General features: G+C 43.9%; 1 protein-coding gene across 4 annotated transcripts in view; it reads left to right on the top strand.

The window, feature by feature from the left end:
* The first annotated feature begins 8,771 nt into the window (after positions 1-8,771).
* Positions 8,772-11,894, top strand: part of plppr2a (phospholipid phosphatase related 2a) — a 47,085-nt gene continuing 43,962 nt past the window's right edge. For 3 of the 4 annotated variants that reach the window (XM_036938535.1, XM_036938536.1, XM_021625030.2), the window contains exon 1: positions 8,776-9,238. The gene's annotated coding sequence lies outside the window, so the exon portion shown is untranslated. Of the gene's footprint in view, positions 9,239-11,894 lie in introns of all 4 variants that reach the window. The other variant, XM_036938537.1, reaches the window with a different exon arrangement.

The raw sequence follows: 11,894 nt of genomic DNA, 5'->3' as shown, positions 1-11,894 counted from the left end.
GCGCGTAAAACAAAACACGTGATTTTATTTTCTAATCAGCATCAAAGCATCTCACCTAGTCCCTGTCGCTTGCATGGCCAGCACACTCACTGTATCCATTCCGTCCATATTTATGACACAAACCCGAAACAGCCCAACACAAAGCATAGACTACAGTACAGCTCCAGCACTGCGGGAGCGCAAGCATGGAGACCACTCTAGCAGACATTTGCATAAGGTTATGTTCAGTCAGGCATTTGCGTGGCTGACTGAACATTGTGTTGCACCTTGTGTCGCTCTGAGCACCTTCTCCTCTCACATCAGTGTTACCTAACTGCTCATTGGGTTAGGGTTAACTCTAACTGATCATTTGGTTAGGGTTAACTCTAGCTGATCATCTGGTTAGAGTTAACTCTAGCTGATCATCTGGTTAGAGTTAACTCTAACTGATCATTTGGTTAGGGTTAGGGTTAACTCTAGCTGATCATCTGGTTAGAGTTAACTCTAACTGATCATTTGGTTAGGGTTAGGGTTAACTCTAACTGATCATTTGGTTAGGGTTAGGGTTAACTCTAACTGATCATTTGGTTAGGGTTAACGCTAACTGATCATTTGGTTAGGGTTAACTCTAGTTGATCATCTGGTTAGAGTTAACTCTAACTGATCATTTGGTTAGGGTTAGGGTTAACTCTAACTGATCATTTGGTTAGGGTTAACTCTAGCTGATCATCTGGTTAGAGTTAACTAACTGATCATTGGGTTAGGGTTAGGGTTAACTCTAGCTGATCATTTGGTTAGGGTTAGGGTTAACTCTAACTGATCATTTGGTTAGGGTTAGGGTTAACTCTAGCTGATAATTTGGTTAGGTTTAGTGTTAACTCTAGCTGATCATTTTTTAGGGTTAGGGTTAACTCTAACTGATCATTGTTTTGTTTCTCAGTGAGCTGAGCAAGGCAGACCAAGGCCAACAGTATGAAGCTGTATAGACAGCAGACCAAGCAGAGGAATGTACAGATGTAGGATTTTCATTTGACCTATATTGTCACAGCAAAATAATCATGCAGCAACAGGATTTGAACGTATAGTCCATAATGTAGCTGGAGCTGTGGTTAAGCTATTATCTGGCCAAAAGTAGGCTACATGAAAAGTGCATTACTGTTAATATACCGTGTGTATTGTGTGTTTTCAGTGAATTTATATAAATCACAAAGCTTATCTGCATTTCCTGCGGTCAGGAAGATTATCAGCCACAAAAGACTGATCACATTAAGATCCTACATCTGTTGTCTATTGTTGTGTGTCTGATTAATGAGTTGCCCCTATGCACCACAGCTGGAGCCTTGGCTTGGCATTGTGTGTGTGCACATATGTGTGTATGCGTAGGCATGCGCACGTGTCCTATTTTCCAGTCTTTCTGCAGACTGATCTGCCTTAGTGGAGGGTGTCCATGTAGGAAATGTGTTATGCCATTACATTGTTAAAGGAAATATGCAGTCATTTCTGCAATTAAATCCAAACCTCTGGATTTGTACTGCTGATGGGTGGTCAGTTCTCTGACCGCCCATCAGACTGACTGCCCAATACTACAGGATCATCACATTCTTTATATTGCATGGATGCCCATCACATGTAAGACTCTCACAAAATCAATCACCTAAATAATTCAAACTGGTCAGTATGCAGGTGTTATAGGCAGTACAATAAGAGGTACCGGAGGTGCTTACGTATTCACATACATGCATATATGAATATTCTATTTGGTGTTTGGTGTATGTTTGTGCAAAGTGCATGCATGTGTAAATGTATGTGTACATCCCATAAAGTCCACCCATGTTGGGTTTGTCTTTTTGTGTCTCGGTGTGCAGTGTAGAGACATGGCTACCATGGTAACCACACATCCACATCTCCCACAGTGAGAATACCCGGCCCCCTCCACCTCGCTCTCTCTACCGCCCTCTATCCCTCCCTCCTCTTCTCCCCATTCCTCCTCTGTCTGTATTGATCAGTCAGTAAGGCAGCTCAGTTATGTTCTCACCGGGCAGGGCAGGGGAGGGGAGGGGAGGAGAGGAGACCCATGGGACAGACATCCAATGTGCTGTAACCATAACGGCCTAATAATGGGCAGATTCCTCAATTCCACAATGCCGTAGCCATATCTCATCCCCACTCTGACAATCCCACCGAGCCAGAACAGCAATGCATGCTCAGCGCCTAAGTGCTAGTGAGGGGAGAGCTGGGCCTGGCTCTGGTGCTAGTGCTAGGGCAGGGGCTATAAAGCTGGGCAACTATCCTTTTAGTACACCCCTAGCCTCCACATAATAGTCCCCTATGCTTGCCTAGAGGGGTTACCCAGTGGCTGTGTTGATTTATGCTGTAGGTATATATTTATATACTGTATGTGTATTGGTCAGATACTATACAGAGAGCACTGTGTGTTAGCTAATGTGGCTAATGCCTATCAGCCTCCCAGTGGTAATGCTATATTAATGAATGTGAGTGAGTCATTGTGGAGTTACCCGTGGTTGACCTGCTGATTCATTTAACACCTCAGGGTGGAATGGGGAGCACTTAGAGGTCCTCTGCTCCTGAGTGGCGCGGTGGTCTAAGGCACTGCATCTCAGTGCCAGAGGCGTCATTACAGACCCTGGTTCGATTCCAGGCTGTATCACAACAGGCCATGATTGGGAGTTTCAAAGGGCAATGCACAATTGGCCCAGCGTTGTTTGGCCTTGGGTAGGCTGCATTTGTAAATAAGAATTAGTTCTTAACTGACTTGCCTAGTTAAATAAAGGTTCAATCAAAAATGCTCCTCATCAAATTTATTTATATAGCCCTTCGTACATCAGCTGATATCTCAAAGTGCTGTACAGAAACCCAGCCTAAAACCCGAAACAGCAAGCAATGCAGGTGTAGAAGCACAGTGGCTAGGAAAAACTCCCTAGAAAGGCCAAAACCTAGGAAGAAACCTAGAGAGGAACCAGGCTATGTGGGGTGGCCAGTCCTCTTCTGGCTGTGCCGGGTGGAGATTATAACAGAACATGGCCAAGATGTTCAAATGTTCATAAATGACCAGCATGGTCCAATAATAATAAGGCAGAACAGTTGAAACTGGAGCAGCAGCACGGCCAGGTGGACTGGGGACAGCAAGGAGTCATCATGTCAGGTAGTCCTGAGGCATGATCCTAGGGCTCAGGTCCTCCGAGAGAGAGAAAGAAAGAGAGAATTAGAGAGAGCACACTTAAATTCACACAGGACACCGAATAGGACAGGAGAAGTACTCCAGATATAACAAACTGACCCTAGCCCCCCGACACATAAACTACTGCAGCATAAATACTGGAGGCTGAGACAGGAGGGGTCAGGAGACACTGTGGCCCCATCCGAGGACACCCCCGGACAGGGCCAAACAGGAAGGATATAACCCCACCCACTAAGCCAAAGCACAATCCCCACACCACTAGAGGGATATCTTCAACCACCAACTTACCATCCTGAGACAAGGCAGAGTATAGCCCAGAAAGATCTCCGCCACGGGACAACCCAAGGGGGGGGGGGGGGGGGGGGGGGGGGGACAGGAAGATCACATCAGTGACTCAACCCACTCAAGTGACGCACCCCTCCCAGGGACGGTATGAAAGAGCCCCAGTAAGCCAGTGACTCAGCCCCTGTAATAGGGTTAGAGGCAGAGAATCCCAGTGGAAAGAGGGGAACCGGCCAGGCAGAGACAGCAAGGGCTGTTCGTTGCTTCAGAGCCTTTCCGTTCCCCTTCCCACTCCTGGGCCAGACTACACTCAATCATATGACCCACTGAAGAGATGAGTCTTCAGTAAAGACTTAAAGGTTGAGACCGTGTTTGCGTCTCTTACATGGGTAGGCAGACCATTCCATAAAAATGGAGCTCTATAGGAGAAAGCCCTGCCTCCAGCTGTTTGCTTAGAAATTCTAGGGACAATTAGTAGGCCTGCGTCTTGTGACCGTAGCGTACGTGTAGGTTTGTACGGCAGGACCAAATCAGAGAGATAGGTAGGAGCAAGTCCATGTAATTCTTTGTAGGTTAGCAGTAAAACATTGAAATCAGCCCTTGCCTTGACAGGAAGCCAGTGTAGGGAGGCTAGCACTGGAGTAATATGATCAAATGTTTTGGTTCTAGTCAGGATTCTAGCAGCCGTATTTAGCACTAACTGAAGTTTATTTAGTGCTTTATCCGGGTAGCCGGAACGTAGAGCATTGCAGTAATCTAACCTAGAAGTGACAAAAGCATGGATTAATTTTTCTGCATCAATTTTGGACAGAAAGTTTCTGATTTTTGCAATGTTACGTAGAGGGAAAAAAGCTGTCCTTGAAATGGTCTTGATATGTTCTTCAAAAGAGAGATCAGGGTCCAGAGTAACGCCGAGGTCCTTCACAGTTTAATTTGAGACGACTGTACAACCATTAAGATTAATTGTCAGATTCAACAGAAGATCTCTTTGTTTCTTGGGACCTAGAACAAGCATCTCTGTTTTGTCCGAGTTTAAAAGTAGAAAGTTTGCAGCCATCCACTTCCTTATGTCTGAAACACATGCTTCTAGCGAGGGCAATTTTGGGGCTTCACCATGTTTCATTGAAATGTACAGCTGTGTGTCATCCGCATAGCAGTGAAAGTTAACATTATGTTTTCGAATGACATCCCCAAGAGGTAAAATATATAGTGAAAACAATAGTGGTCCTAAAACGGAACCTTGAGGAACACTGAAACTTACAGTTGATTTGTCAGAGGACAAACTATTCACAGAGACAAACTGATATCTTTCCGACAGATTAGATCTAAACCAGGCCAGAACTTGTCCGTGTAGACCAATTTGGGTTTCCAATCTCTCCAAAAGAATATGGTGATCGATGGTATCTAAAGCAGCACTAAGGTCTAGGAGCACGAGGACAGATGCAGAGCCTCGGTCTGATGCCATTAAAAGGTAATTTACCACCTTCACAAGTGCAGTCTCAGTGCTATGATGGGGTCTAAAACCAGACTGAAGCATTTCGTATACATTGTTTGTCTTCAGGAAGGCAGTGAGTTGCTGCGCAACAGCCTTTTCTAAAAATTTTGAGAGGAATGGAAGATTCGATATAGGCCGATAGTTTTTTATATTTTCTGGGTCAAGGTTTGGCTTTTTCAAGAGAGGCTTTATTACTGCCACTTTTAGTGAGTTTGTTACACATCCGGTGGATAGAGAGACGTTTATTATGTTCAACATAGGAGGGCCAAGCACAGGAAGCATCTCTTTCGGTAGTTTAGTTGGAATAGGGTCCAGTATGCAGCTTGAAGGTTTAGAGGCCATGATTATTTTCATCATTGTGTCAAGAGATATAGTACTAAAACACTTGAGCGTCTCTCTTAATCCTAGGTCCTGGCAGAGTTGTGCAGACTCAGGACAACTGAGCTTTGAAGGAATACGCAGATTTAAAGAGGAGTCCGTAATTTGTTTTCTAATAATCATGATCTTTTCCTCAAAGAAGTTAATTAATTTATCACTGCTGAAGTGAAAGCCATCCTCTCTTGGGGAATGCTGCTTTTTAGTTAGCTTTGCGACAGTATCAAAAAGGAATTTCGGATTGTTCTTATTTTCCTCAATTAAGTTAGAAAACTAGGATGATCGAGTAGCAGTAAGGGCTCTTCGGTACTGCACGGTACTGTCTTTCCAAGCTGGTCGGAAGACTTCCAGTTTGGTGTGACGCCATTTCCGTTCCAATTTTCTGGAAGCTTGCTTCAGAACTCAGGTATTTTCTGTGTACCAGGGAGCTAGTTTCTTATGAGAAATGTTTTAATTTTTAGGGGTGCAACTGCATCTAGGGTATTGCGCAAGGTTAAATTGAGTTCCTCAGTTAGGTGGTTAACTGATTTTTGTCCTCTGCCGTCCTTGGGTAGACAGAGGGAATCTGGAAGGACATCAAGGAATCTTTGTGTTGTCTGTGAATTTATAGCACGACTTTTGATGTTCCTTGGTTGGGGTCTGAGCAGATTACCTGTTGCAATTGCAAACGTAATAAAATGGTGGTCCGATAGTCCAGGATTATGAGGAAAAACATTAAGATCCACAACATTTATTCCATGGGACAAAACTAGGTCCAGAGTATGACTGTGACAGTGAGTGGGTCCAGAGACATGTTGGACAAAACCCACTGAGTCGATGATGGCTCCGAAAGCCTTTTGGAGTGGGTCTGTGGACTTTTCCATGTGAATATTAAAGTCACCAAAAATTAGAATATTATCTGCTATGACTACAAGGTCCGATAGGAATTCAGGGAACTCAATGAGGAACGCTGTATATGGCCCAGGAGGCCTGTAAACAGTAGCTATAAAAAGTGATTGAGTAGGCTGCATAGATTTCATGACTAGAAGCTCAAAAGACGAAAACGTAATTTTTTTTTTTTGTAAATTGAAATTTGCTATCGTAAATGTTAGCAACACCTCCGCCATTGCGGGATGCACGGGGGATATGGTCACTAGTTTAGCCAGGAGGTGAGGCCTCATTTAACACAGTAAATTCATCAGGCTTAAGCCATGTTTCAGTCAGGCCAATCACATCAAGATTATGATCAGTGATTACTTCTTTGACTATAATTGCCTTTGAAGTAAGGGATCTAACATTAAGTAGCCCTATTTTGAGATGTGAGGTATCATGATCTCTTTCAATAATGACAGGAATGGAGGTCTTTATCCTAGTGAGATTGCTAAGGCGAACACCGCCATGTTTAGTTTTGCCCAACCTAGGTCGAGGCACAGACACGGTCTCAATGGGGATAGCTGAGCTGACTACACTGACTGTGCTAGTGGCAGACTCCACTATGCTGGCAGGCTGGCTAACAGCCTGCTGCCTGGCCTGCACCCTATTTCATTGTGGAGCTAGAGGAGTTAGAGCCCTGTCTATGTTGGTAGATAAGATGAGAGCACCCCTCCAGCTAGGATGGAGTCCGTCACTCCTCAGCAGGTCAGGCTTGGTCCTGTTTGTGGGTGAGTCCCAGAAAGAGGGCCAATTATCTACAAATTCTATCTTTTGGGAGGGGCAGAAAACAGTTTTCAACCAGCGATTGAGTTGTGAGACTCTGCTGTAGAGCTCATCACTCCCCCTAACTGGGAGGGGGCCAGAGACAATTACTCGATGCCGACACATCTTTCTAGCTGATTTACACGCTGAAGCTATGTTGCGCTTGGTGATCTCTGACTGTTTCATCCTAACATCGTTGGTGCCGACGTGGATAACAATATCTCTATACTCTCTACACTCACTACTGTCCAATAAATGTTTCAAAGTGCTAATGAGCATGTGTGAGAAGCTAGGGTTTGAGACTAGACAGAATTGGGTGGGCATAGCGACCTTGGTTTAGTTGGGTCTGTTTTGAAGACGTGTACTATGATTCAGATGTGAGCTGACTGCATTAAAACCCCGCTGGCTACTGAATGAGGACATTCTTCATGCGGTGAAACTGTGAGCCCCAGATCTTCGTATTGTGATCACATAGCAAAGTTTGATGCGTACTTTCATCAATAGCCTGAGCCCACAGTCCCTTCCCCTGGAATGTTACACACACATTAATAATAGGCCAGACTACTGCCATCAAGAATATCAGAGTGTGTCATTGATATTGTTAATGTGATAAGCCTTGGCAAGCACATGTATGTCAACCCCCCTCAATTTAAGGGCTTGTTGTCATGGGAAACATATGTTAATATTGCCAAAGCAAGGGAAGCAGATAATACACAAAAATGAAATAAACAATAAAAATGAACAGTAAACATTACAAGCACAAAAGTTCCAAAAGAATAAAGACATTTCAAATGTCATTATGTGCAAATAGTTAAAGTACAAAAGGGAAAATAAATAAACATAAATATGGGTTGTATTTACAATGGTGTTTGTTCTTCACTGGTTGCCCTTTTCAGTGGCAACAGGTCACAAATATTTCTGCTGTGTGGTATTTCACCCAGTAGATATGGGAGTTTATCAAAATGTGGTTTGTTTTCGAATTCTTTGTGGATTTGTGTAATCTGAGGGGAAATATGTGTCTCTAATATGGTCATACATTTGGCAGAAGGTTAGGAAGTGCAGCTTAGTTTACACCTCATTTTGTGGGCAGTGTGCACATAGCCTGTCTTCTCTTGAGAGCCAGGTCTGCCAACGGCGGCCTTTCTCAATAGCAAGGCTATGCTCACTGAGTCTGTACATAGTCAAAGTTTTCCTTAAGTTTGGGTCAGTCACAGTGGTCAGGTATTCTGCCACTGTGTACTCTCTGTTTAGGGCCAAATAGCATTCTAGTTTGCTCAGTTTTTTTTTTACTTCTTTCCAATGTGTCAAGTAATTATCTTTTTGTTTTCTCATGATTTGGTTGGGTCTAATTGTGTTGCTCTCTCGCTCTCTCTCTCTCTCTCTCTCTCTCTCTCTCTACACACACTCTGACTCTCCCTTCCACTATAACAGTTCCCCTCTGGCTGTTGACCCTGTCCTGTTTAACAGTGGCAGGCAGGCAGTCAGCCCCTATCTCTTATCAGTCCTGACCTGCCTTATTAAACCCACACCAGCCCTAGATCAATAGCCATGTATTCATTGGATTGTGTGCCCTGAGGCAGGCAGGCTGCAGCCCGACACAGAGGCACACCTGAGCTCCCTCCCTCCCTCCCTCCCTCCATCCCTCTCTCTCTCTCTCTCTCTCTCTCTCTCTCTCTCACACACACACACCACTCTGTTTGAGTTTTACATCCCCTCCCTCCCTCATTCACTGTGAGAGAGAGGGAGGACAGAGAGAGAGAGAGAGAGGGATGGAAGGAAACAAGTTTTGAATACAAATGAGCTTCTCTCTAGTGGCACAGATACCACACATCCCCTCTCTCTCTCTTACTCACACGCGAATACACAATCTTCCACACACGCTGCCTCTCGGTCTGTATTGGAAGACAGCGCAGCACATGCAGTAATTCCCGCCACTTAGTTGATTAACTGCTTATTTGAAGTGGCTAATTAGATGGGGAGTGTGTCGAGTGTGTGAGGAGGGCTGGGGAGTCGCTAGCTCGCTTTATCTCCGTGCGCGCGTGTGTGAGTGTCTGTCTGAGGAGCTCCGGTACCTCACTTCACGCTGGAGCAGGAGGAGGAGAGAAGAAGAAAAGAGATAGAGAGGCAGCTGGGTGGGGAGATTTTCACAGCACTCTCCCTCATCTGACATGGCCTCCGCGTAGGAATCTGGTGCCACTGCAACAGAGGAGCTAGGCAGCAGCGAGGTGTCTAAGGTAAGAGGGAGGGGGTGATGGGTTTTCCTCTCCTCCGTCTGTTTTCCTCTCTGTCTGCATGGGTTGCAGTATGACGAGCATTAGCATGTTAGCATTGTGTTGTATGTCAATGGTTCAGATTGTGGTTGAGGCAAATGAGAGTGTTTTGGTGTTTATGTGGAGGTGAGGAGTGTTTCACCATGGTATTCCCCAAAGGGAAGCTCTAATAACCTAGCGTTCTGAAATCCTATTAGCCCCCCCCCCCCCGCCCTACCTACACCCTCCACCGCCCTATTAATAGCGTGAAGTGGAATTGTCTCTCTGGCAGGGGGGTAGTGTATGTTTTTATTACCGCAAGTGAAGGAGTGTGCGTGTGGTGTATGTGTCTGTGTGTTTATGCGTTCTGCACACGGATATCTGCAGATTCAGCATGTGGTCGGTCTGGTTTGAGTGAAACATGTCGGTCAAGAGCAAGGCACACACACTCAACATACTACCATCCTGCATGCTTACTACACACACCTTGGTAATGCACCAAGACAACAAACAGTACAGTGATTAAAGGGACTTGGACTGATCTCTTTGAACGTGGTTGGTTATAGGAGAGTATTCAGCAGCACAGGATAGCCACACACAGGTTGAAAGAAAGAAGCAGACAGTGCCATGTAAATGCTGCATTGGATTGTACAAACACATTGAATATACTACCTTGTACCTCTCTGAGTAGTACTGTGTCAGGGGGATGGCTACATTCAAGGATGAAAGGATCAACCAGACTGCCATACACAGTGCCCTTCACAAAGTATTCACACCCCTTGACTTTTTACACATTCTGTTATGTGACAGTCTGAATTTAAAATGGATTACATCAAAGAAAATTGTCACTGGCCTACACACAATACCCCATAATGTTGAAGTGTAAATATGTTTTAAAAATGTATTAAAAATGAAAAGCTAAAATGTCTTGAGTCAATAAGTATTCAACCCCTTTGTTATGGCAAGCCTAAATAAGAGAGTATACATTTGCTCAACAAGTCACATAATACGTTGCATGGACTTACTCTGTGTGCAATAATATTGTTTAACATTATGTTTTAATGACCACCTCATATCTGTACCCCACATATACAAGTATCTGTAAGGTTCCTAAGTCGAGCAGTGAATTTAAAACACAGATTCAACAACAAAGACGAGGGAGGTTTCCCAATGCCTCACAAAGAAGGGCACCTATTGGTAGATGGGTAAAAAACAGCAGACATTGAATATATCTTTGAGCATGGTGAAGTTATTAATTACACTTTGGATGGTATATCAATACACCCAGAAACTACAAAAATACAGGCAACCATCCTAACTCAGTAGCTGGAGAGGAGGGAAACGATTCAGGGATTTCACCATGAGGCCAATGGTGACTTTAAAACAATTACAGAGTTTAAAGGCTATGATAGGAGTAAACTGAGGATGGATCAATAAGATTGTAACTACTCCAAAATACTAACCTAAATGACAGAGTGAAAAGAAGGAAGCCTGTACAGAGTTCACTTCACATTTTCAAGCATGGTGGTGGCTGCATCATGTTATGGGTATGCTTGTCAAACTAGGGAGTTTTTTAGGATAAAAAGTAATGGAATAGATCCTAAAGAAAAACCTAGTTCAGTCTGCTGAGAGACTGTTGAGACTGTTGCTGGACAATAACCTAAAACACAAGGCCAAATATACACTGGAGTTGCTTACCAAGAAGACATTGAATGTTCCTGAGCGGCCTAGTTACAGTTTTGCCTTAAATAGGCTTGAAAGTCTATGACAAGACTTGAAAAGGGCTGTCTAGCAATGAACAACAACCAACTTGACAGAGCTTGAAGAATTTTAAAAAGAGTAATGTACAGATATTTTACAATCCAGGTATGCAAAGCTCTTAGATTTACCCAGAAAGCCTCACAGCTATAATCACTGCCAAAAGGTGATTCTAACATGTATTGACCCACGGGTTTGAATACAGATGTAAATTAGATATTTCATTTTCTGTAAATTTGCTAAAATGTTTTCACTTTGTCATTATGGGGTATGGGTAAGAAAAATAATATTGGGGTATGAATACTTTCTGAAGGCACTGTACATTGTACTTTGCTATTTTATGTTCATATAGAATATTGCAATATACATCTGTGCAGATGAAATATATCTCTGCGCAGTTGTAGTATTTCTCAGTATGTGGTAGAAATAGCTGGACGTGAAGGCAGCCGTGATACAGATTGTAGTGTCCAATTAGCCTTTGTGTCCCCGGGCGGTGTGTGTCTGTACATGTGCCTGTGTGTGTCTGAGGGAGGAGAGTGGACATATGATTTCCTGGGCTCCTATCCTAAGACTGGGGATTCAGACCAGCAGGATATTGTATATCCTCCTCCTCCTCCTCTGTGTCAGCTAACTAGTCACTAGTCTATTCATATTAACAACCTCATCCTCTTTCATTCCCTTCACATGTCCTTTCCTCCTAACCCCCATCTCTCATTCTTTTTCTTGAGTTTTCCAACAATAGTTTTGCCTCCTCCCTCTCTCTTTCCCTGGTATTTTCGTCCCTCAATTGCTCTCGCTTTTGTGTTTGTGTGTGTGTCTGTGGGCTGCAGTGTCTCAGTGACGACAAGCTGGCTGGGCTCTCTGATGGATGGCAAGCCAATAA

Source organism: Oncorhynchus mykiss, chromosome 12 (assembly GCF_013265735.2).
Source record: "Oncorhynchus mykiss isolate Arlee chromosome 12, USDA_OmykA_1.1, whole genome shotgun sequence".
Classification (NCBI taxonomy): Eukaryota; Metazoa; Chordata; class Actinopteri; order Salmoniformes; family Salmonidae; genus Oncorhynchus; species Oncorhynchus mykiss.
The sequence above is the reverse complement of the archived record's forward strand: the minus strand, read 5'-3'. Positions and strand labels throughout refer to the sequence as shown.